At 42.5% G+C, this 8,612-nt stretch overlaps 1 long non-coding RNA gene across 1 annotated transcript; it reads right to left on the reverse strand.

Moving 5' to 3' along the window:
- Positions 1-1,603: 1,603 nt before the first annotated feature.
- On the reverse strand, positions 1,604-7,736 carry LOC115335143. The gene is made up of 2 exons (XR_003921374.2): positions 7,570-7,736; positions 1,604-3,181 (listed from the first exon to the last, which is right to left on the reverse strand). It is a non-coding gene; the product is annotated as an uncharacterized LOC115335143 (long non-coding RNA).
- Positions 7,737-8,612: the final 876 nt, after the last annotated feature.

Genomic DNA, 8,612 nt, shown 5'->3' on the forward strand with positions numbered 1-8,612 from the left:
AGGAGGAAACAGAGGTGTACCACTTCCAAAAGCTGCTGAGGTCAGTAAGCCACAGAATTAGCAGCAGTATAAATTTATGTGGTTTACACAAATTATAAACAAGTTTTGTGCATTGGGACAGGGCTCTTAGCAGCAACATGGCAATCGATAGAGCTATTGAAGCAGAATATTAACATGGTGGCTGATCATATAACATACTTTAGCTCTCCAGGAAAATCCTGTAGGTATTTTCAGGCTCTGGAAAGCTGAACGGATGGAATATTTCACAACTACTGTTGTGCCTGCTGCAGTCCTCAGCTTCTCATCTGTTTCGTTTCACTCTTGATGGTGGTGTGATTTACTGACCTCTTCCTGAGCAAGAAGGGAGCACAGCACTCGAAAGAACAGCACCATGACTTTCCACAAAAGGTGGGTCTGATTATTATCTGACTTCAAAGATTTCTGGTAAAATTCTGAAAAGTCTCTCACACTTTTCTTAAACTTTATTAAGGACAAATGAGAATACTGAGATTTCTTCTCCTCATCTACCAAAAGGGTACATGGAATGCTGAGTTGTAAAAAAGTGCTGCAAAAGCTCCACCAAGTGAGAATTAAAAATAAAGGAACCAGGTACTTCCAAAGGTATGTGTCCCTACTGTTAACATTTAACAGTGGCAGTGAGAACCTTTTCTGGACTTACTGCCCAGACTCTTAGCCTGTTCACTTCATTTGTATGCATTCCTAAACGGGAGGGAGGAAGGGAAAGCACCCTCAGCAGTGCAAGTTTGGGACGAAGAATTGTCTTTCCTAGAACAGTGCATTATCTTCCCTAAGGCTTTTATGTGGCATCGTTAGTGCCCACAGAACAGCCCTGTGTCATTTCACATTCCCTGTATTGATCTTTTTCCTTTCATCATATCCCATATAAATTTTCTTTCCAATCTTTTACTATATTAGCTAAATAAAATTGCCTAGGAAGCATGTAACTATCTTCATTCATAATTCAGATGTTCTAACTGTTGGCAGGAAGATCAGAGGCTCCACTTACTCCTTTGAGCCGGACCAACTACTGCCCATCACCACCCCTGTTGAAATCAAGTGGCAGAAGCACCTCTCGCAAAGCAGGCGTGTGGTTGCGCTGTCAATACCCGCAGCCTCCGGAGGTCAGGGCGCGCTGGTTTGTCAGAGTACTTACCCCATTAGCGCGGAGAAGACCGCTTCCACTTCTTACTGCTGTTTCTGCACCCTCACTCACAAACAGTGAGAGATTGCCAAAGGGTGAGATGAGCTTCGGAAGCAATGGGGAAAGGAAGCAGAAGCACCAAAGTCAGCATCATGGGAAAATCCTTCTGCTAGATGAAGACGCAGTGAATTATGATTCAGCAGAAGCTACTGACCATAGGCACAGGCCAGCCTAGGCAGCATTAACTACATAATTCCAAAAATATTGTGTAGGTGTGAGGCATTTCTCTTTCCCTCTGTTTTGCATTAATATGAGTGGTGCTGAAATGCACTGCCTAGGTCTGACATGATCATTTTAAAAAATATGATGGGGGAAGGTTCTGAGAATCATGAGAACAGCAACAACAAAAAAAGAAAAAAAAATACACCTGACATGAAAGACTGCTTAGGAAGTCAACATTTTACTTACCAAAGAAAAGGTAAATGTCTATCTCGATCACAACTTCCAACTTTGAACAACAAATGGAACCTAACTTTGACAGAGGATTCTCCAACCTACTTAATAAAGCACAAAAAGTATCCAGATAAGAAATAAAGCTAATTAAACCCTTGTTAAGAATAGTTTGGGGGTTGCAGGATTTCTTGCTTGTATATTAAAATAATGAGGAATAATATACAAAGAATTGTGATAAGTTATCCATTACTGGAATTTTTAAAATCAAATGTGATTTTTTTTTTTTTTGAAAGAGGTGCTCACCTTGAAACAGGATCACGTTCAGAGAAGCCCTGCAGTCATAACTATATGGGAGGTAATGGTTCATGATCAAAATGGTCAAAAATTCCCTTTAGTATATGACTCTGGTGGTCTCAGCTACCCGGTGGCCACACTGGGATATGCTAAACGAGCTGAAATCCTCAGATCCTGGATGTGGCACCACCATACTTTTAATAGGTCTACACAGGTAAGTAGGATTTGGGGAACCCAAGCAATGTTTGTCGTATCAGCTGCCAAAAGACCTAATATGTAAGGCCTCAGAGAAGCCAGCAGGTCCTGAGCTGTGGTGTCCTGAGAACTGGTCAGTCCTCTCATGCTGGGTCCCCTTTTCATTTCGGTCTCAGAAACTGCCCTCAAGATCAACAAAATTGCACAGAACTGTTTTCTATGCAGGTCATTGCTTAGGTGCCAGAGGAGGTTGTGTGATGGCAAACAAGAGATGTGTCCCATAAGACACGCTCTTTTCTGATGGAAATTTGAGAACTTTTGCTAGGCTATTGTAATATCTCTCCCCCAGCCACTCTAAATTCTAATAATAGCCTGCAAATACCAGATAGGTTTCATTTAAATATATCGCCAATGGTTTTTAAGGACTCTGATAACAACTTGGCAATACAAAATAAACCTGTATTTGATCTGCTTGACAATGTATTGGAAATCTTAAGTTGATCTTAATTCATCACCGCTATAAAGTACAGTATTTGTTACCTCTATGGATTGCTCTATGGAAATATCAAGTTCAGTTTCTATGACAACAAGAGTCATAAATGCCAAAATTCTTCATGTTCACTTTCTTTTTTCAGCTTGACAATGAGTCATTTCTTTTTCATTCTTTTAAATTAACCTTTTCCTTTCCCCTGGAAATTAATAATCCAGACAGTATGTGCCTTCCCTTCTGTATTCACAGTGTCCAGTTGCTTCACTGCAGCCAAGCTGTGTCTGGAGAATTTGAAAAAACTCATATCCTTTTCTCCAGGAATTCTCAGATCCTGGAAATGCGATGAAAGGTGGCAAAAGAAAGCCAAAGGGTAACCTTATAGAAGCAGGGCTCTTCCAACGGCCACATTCCAGTTAGGACTGCATGGTGGCACGACTGGAGCACATGAGGGTGGCACCAGTGGCTGAGGGCATCCCATCTGTCCCAGTGTCAGAGGCAGCATCCGAGGCTTGCACAGGTCGAGCTCCTGCTTCTGCATGCTCACAGCTCAGGTACATTGATAGACAGGATGGACATGATGGCAGGAGCTGCAGAGAGTTTTGCAGAAAAATATCAAATCATCATCTTTATCAGGAAAAAAATAAATTTAAAAAAAAAGGCAGGACATATTTTTTGCAGCTCCTTGTCAGAGTATTGGAGTCAACAGCACTTTCAAGATCTACAGTTCCAGAACAGCAGCACTATGCTGGTGGACTTAGGTTGTCTGACAAGGAACCAGAAGTCCAGAGGGTCAGAAATACATGGAAAAAATCCTTTATGAACAGTTTTTCCTGTGGTATAGCAGAAATTAAACTCTTTAGACAATCTCAAAAGACCTGTAGTTTCAGTGAGTCAGGGTGTCCGTCTCTTGTTTCAGAGTCCAGACGGTCTGGTGTCTCCAGCTCAGGTAAGCTGCAGCATGTGTCACATAGGAAACTTCATACATCAGCATTTCCAGGACATTATATTCGAACTTCTGGTTCACAGTATATTTTGGGAAACAACTGTATACAGTCAAATATGCTTGCTCTATTATTGCTCTTTTCTAGACATTTGTATTTGGCTACCCTTTAAGAGAGAATACAGGGGGAGATGTACCCTTGTTCTGAGCTGATATGGTCATTCTTATGCTGCCATGTAAATGATTGTTTGTTTGTTTTGATTTGATCCAACATTTTCAAAATGAATTAATTTCTCATTAATGCCAAAGCCTGTCTTCAAGTGTCACCAGTGACAAGTGGGGCTGCATGCTCCACTCCATGGGCCAAATGGACAGGAAGGTTCACCATCTGTATCCAGTTGTCATCATAGCACTGAAAAGGTACCTGCCACTGGCCAAGGCGATCATCATCCTGAACTGCAGTGGAAGTAGCTCCTTCTCGTGCCAATTAAAGCTACAGTGGCTACAGGACAGAAGTGGGGAGGGGATGGAGAGCCACCGCAGAGCCAGAGACAGGGTGAATCTATGGTTTCCTGGGGGAGGACATCGTCACACAGGAGCCGTGACCAGTCATGGAGAAAAACATTCATCCACAGTCCATTAAGGGCCCCCTTCCACACCACTGGCATTTCTTGTGAAAGCCTGCGTGGCTCTGAAGGGGCCACGGGAGGTGTGAGCACATGGGTGTGGATTATGTGGGTCAAGGTTAGAGCGGGCACAGTCCGGTCCGTGCTTCCCCCTTGGCTTTCGGGAGGTGTCCTGTGCTGGGAGTCCTTTTGCCGAGCTGGCTCCCAGCCCCCAGCACATCCCCACCACGTCCTCCCCTTCTGCCGCCTTCTGCACTCCCAGGGAAGCTCACTGGTGCTGGAACAGCAAAACCCATTTCCATCTTAATTATACAAAAAGGCTATGCAAAGTACTGCAGCCACATAGTTTATGAGAATACACAGGACATATATTACCTAAGCAGTGGCAGAACAGGGTCCCTTATTGTTTCTGCAGGTTGTAAATTATAGAAATCATTTTACAATTCCTCTCGTATGTCATTTTTTTTCTCTCTTCTCTACAGTCCTGTCTCATTCCAGTTCTTCTGTGTGCTACAAAGACATTCTCAGTATAACTATAGTATTTCCCTGACTTTGAGCAGAATACATTGAGATGGGAACTCATGAAAATTACTCTCTGTACAAGAGAGCTTTGCGATGCAAATGGACCTTGGCTTGGCACTAGCTCCTTTTTCCTCCAGAAAGGAGCCGTACTTTTAACAGATCCATTATCCAGATGCTATGTATGGTGCAAGGTCTCATGACGTTCAGTGCTCATGACTGAAGTAGGACGATGCTGTGGCTTGTAACACTGCACTTCCATTGCACAGGACTTTTTTTTCTTCTTTTGCATCTGTTTTAGACTTAAGGCCAGAGAGGCACTACTGCCCTAACTGTGCTTCCATCAGAACCAAGCAGGTTTTAAGCTGACTTTTGTGGGAGAATAAGGCCAGTGCTGGGCACAAATGAAAATCCTCTCTCTTCTGTCATTTCTCCATGACAGACTTTGTACTATAAATCTGTAGGTAATAAAGGTAGCTGGTTGCACACCAGCTATGCAAAGCGCAGCACATCATTGTGCCATTCTGCCTGTTTATGTGACTGTAGAGAATATTTCAGGCCCATGTGGCAGTTTACAGAGGATGGCATCATCATCATCAGACATATACGCAACCAGGCAGAGTTGAGGAGCTCGTGCGACATTAACTTTGGTATTTGTTGGCTCCTGAGCTTGAATACGCAATATGAATATTCATTCAGGAACAGCTCTCTGGGTAAGGCCAATATATTAGCTGTCAAAACGTAGTATGTATCAAACTTTAAAGAGGTTATACAGGAGTGGTATCAATGGAAGAAGTAAAATGTAGAATATAACTAAATCTCTTGTAACAACCCATCTGTAACCTAAGGAAGGCTTCTTTCATAGGAAGTTCAAACACGAAGAAAGGTGTTCATGCCAGCCTTTGCTGTAGTGGTACCAGAAGCACTCCTACCGACCTCTAAAGGTTGCTGCAGCGTAGCCACCCCACCGCTCACCCTGTTTTCGGTGCACTGAGCAGCACGGGCACCTCTGAAAGTGCTGACTGAACAGCAAGATGCTCTGCATCCCAAACCCCATGGCACATGCACATGCAGAGTCGTCATCACCTTGCAATGTCTCTCAGACCACAGCAAGTGGTGCATGAGGTAGCAAATTGATCCTGGAACTTGGTGCATGGAGTACTGAATTAATCCTGGTACTCATTTTCTTCTCTGAAACTTTTTTATTGTGCCATTTCATTTTCAGCTTTTAGCTGACTATCCTTTCCCAGCACTTGCCATGGAAATATTTCTTCCCTTCCTGATCTGCTACCTGCATCAGTGTCTCCTGGGCCACAGAATCATGAACACAATGGAGAGGAACATTTTCATGTTCTGTTTCTTAAGTGAAAATACAAGATGCTTGACTTTTTGCCAGTAGTTCTATTGTTAGTTGTGGAAACTCAGAAAAAAAGGTTAATACTGTTTATATTGTGATTTACATCCTTGCCCTTTCTTTGCACTGTTATGGTCCACTGAAGTAATTTAATTTGAAGCCTAACAATTGTGTTTTTAAAAATTTCTTATTTCCTTACTGCATTGAATATCCCAAGTAGATGAGTTTGGGAATTACTGCATGAAGCTAAGTTCAGTCATAATATGGCAAGCCTTTGAATCCAAATTATTCTGTTCTAAAAATTACATGTCTAGTAATCTTTCACTGTACAACAGCTCCACCACGGTTTACCCCTGATGTGCTCCATGTTTCCATGAGGAAATCTGGGCTGGAGGCAGAAGGTTTTCAAGGCAATGGCAGGGAGATGTGAGAAGTTCTTGTCACAGCACAGGGAAGACTGGTTTTTGAGACAGACTGATCAGCTAAAGACAGCAATTATACAATGTGAAGGCTTTCAATACCAGAGGACTGGATTTAATGGTCCTCATTTTGATGCTTTGAAGCAGGTTTGCCTGCCTAGAAAAGTCCAGTACATAGGAACTGTTTTTACATTTTAGGGTTTTAGTCCAATTTGGGCTGAAACCTGAATTGGCTTTTTTTCTCCCCCACAAGTTAAATCAGCTCCAGTTTACATTTATATTTTCACTAAAACTTCTGCTTTTTCCCAGGTCTGGTACATAATATCTTCTCATAAAAAAATCCTCATCTAACATCAACTAAAATTCTCATCCATGGTCTTTATGCTCATGAAACATTCCTTTTTTGAATACCTCCAGTAAGTGATGCTAGACTTTAACATCTGGTAAGATTTTTATCCCATTTTATTTCTTTTTCTATCTGAAGACTATAATTTGGTTATATTGCTTTGCAATTCCACTTCTCAGTATTACTTGCCAGGCATTATCATATCTTTGCTTCCTAATTTTAAGAGTTTGTCACTAATTTACAATATCAATGATCTATGTAGTCTAAATCCACAATCAACTTTATTCAGAACAACACTTTAGTCTTTCTCTTTACGGTAATAGGAAAAAGAGGTGAGCGCATGGGCAGGGAAATGATGTGTTCACATTTATTCCTCTTCTCCATCACTCTGGTTTCCAACAGCCTGGCCTGCTCCTGAAATGAAGCTTAGGCTGGAAGTTTCTCTGCAAGTCTGGCTTGTCAGGAGTTGAACAGCCCATTTCTTCATCCACTCCTTTAAAATGACCATCTAGCTCTCATTTTGTATCCCTGCAGAATCCCACTTTCTTGAAGATAAAGTTCACCTAATCCTTCCAAACCTACCCCTATTAACCCTCGCTGGCCGTTGCTGTTGCTCATTAAAGCCATCGCAATTCCCTGGCCATGACAAGGGCCTCGCACGGTGCTGCCAAAGTAAGTGCATCGCCTCCCATAGCTCCTCGGGAGGCAGGCGGGAAAGAAGGAGCTTGTAATCAGGAGAGTCGTCCACAAAACCGGACTTTCCTCACTCACCTAAAGACTTCTCTTCCAGAATTAGGCTTCAGCAGCAACAGCTTCAAGCGGCAGGGTAGAGGGATATGCAGGAAAGGCTGACTTTTACTTGCCCAGGCGCAAAAGGGTACAGCCCAGTAAACTTAATTTTTGCCATTGCTAACAAAATCCCTTCAGCTTTGTACTGACCTGGCAGTGCCGGGTGTTCAGATTTGTTTGTCTTGTCCTGAGCTGCTTTTAGCTGTGACAGCGATTGTGTAACAGTCAGGTGACTGCTACCTCACTTATTTTAGATTAGCTCTGTAAGTAGTGCACATGGCAACACCTAACAAACCTGCACAGTCACTATCAACAATCTTTAGCTCTTTATACTGACCAGCTGGGAGACAATGTTGTGTGCTTTAACTAATAGCTAATGGGGGGAGAAAGTCATGCTTTAGCTGGGTCCCAATGAGGAAAGAGTATGCTAACATACTGTCTTATAAAATGTATAAAAATAAGCCCAAGCTGGTGTAAGACTGAAGAGGAAGAAATCCCTGGTAGCAAAAACATGCCTTCCAGGGAAGAAAGCTAATAAGTGAATGTCCCTATGGGACAGACATTTTAAACTGCTCGATTTTCATTAAAATAACCTTTTCAATTAACCAAAAGGAATTATTCATATTCTTACCTAATATCAAGACCCTATTTTGTATCCATCAAGCCAACAACATGAACCGTAATTGAAAAAAATCAGTGTACTTTAGTTCTGGGACTCTCTGTCTGGATCCAGAGGTTCAGCTGAAAGGTGATCATTATGGTAAAATGAAAGGTGGAGACCAGGTCAGTAAGCCCAAAGTCCAGTCTCTCATATACTTCAAGTCACCTGTTTTTTTAGAATCATAGAATCACAGAATAGTTTGCGTTGGAAGGGACATTTAAAGATCATCTTGTCCAACCCCCCCTGCCACGAGCAGGAACATCTTCAACTAGATCAGGTTGCTCAGAGCCCCATCCAACCTGACCTTGAATGTGTCCGCGGATGGGGCATCTACCACCTCTCTGGGCAACCGGGGCCAGGGCCC

The sequence above is a fragment of the Aquila chrysaetos genome, chromosome 2 (assembly GCF_900496995.4).
Source record: "Aquila chrysaetos chrysaetos chromosome 2, bAquChr1.4, whole genome shotgun sequence".
Classification (NCBI taxonomy): domain Eukaryota; kingdom Metazoa; phylum Chordata; class Aves; order Accipitriformes; family Accipitridae; genus Aquila; species Aquila chrysaetos.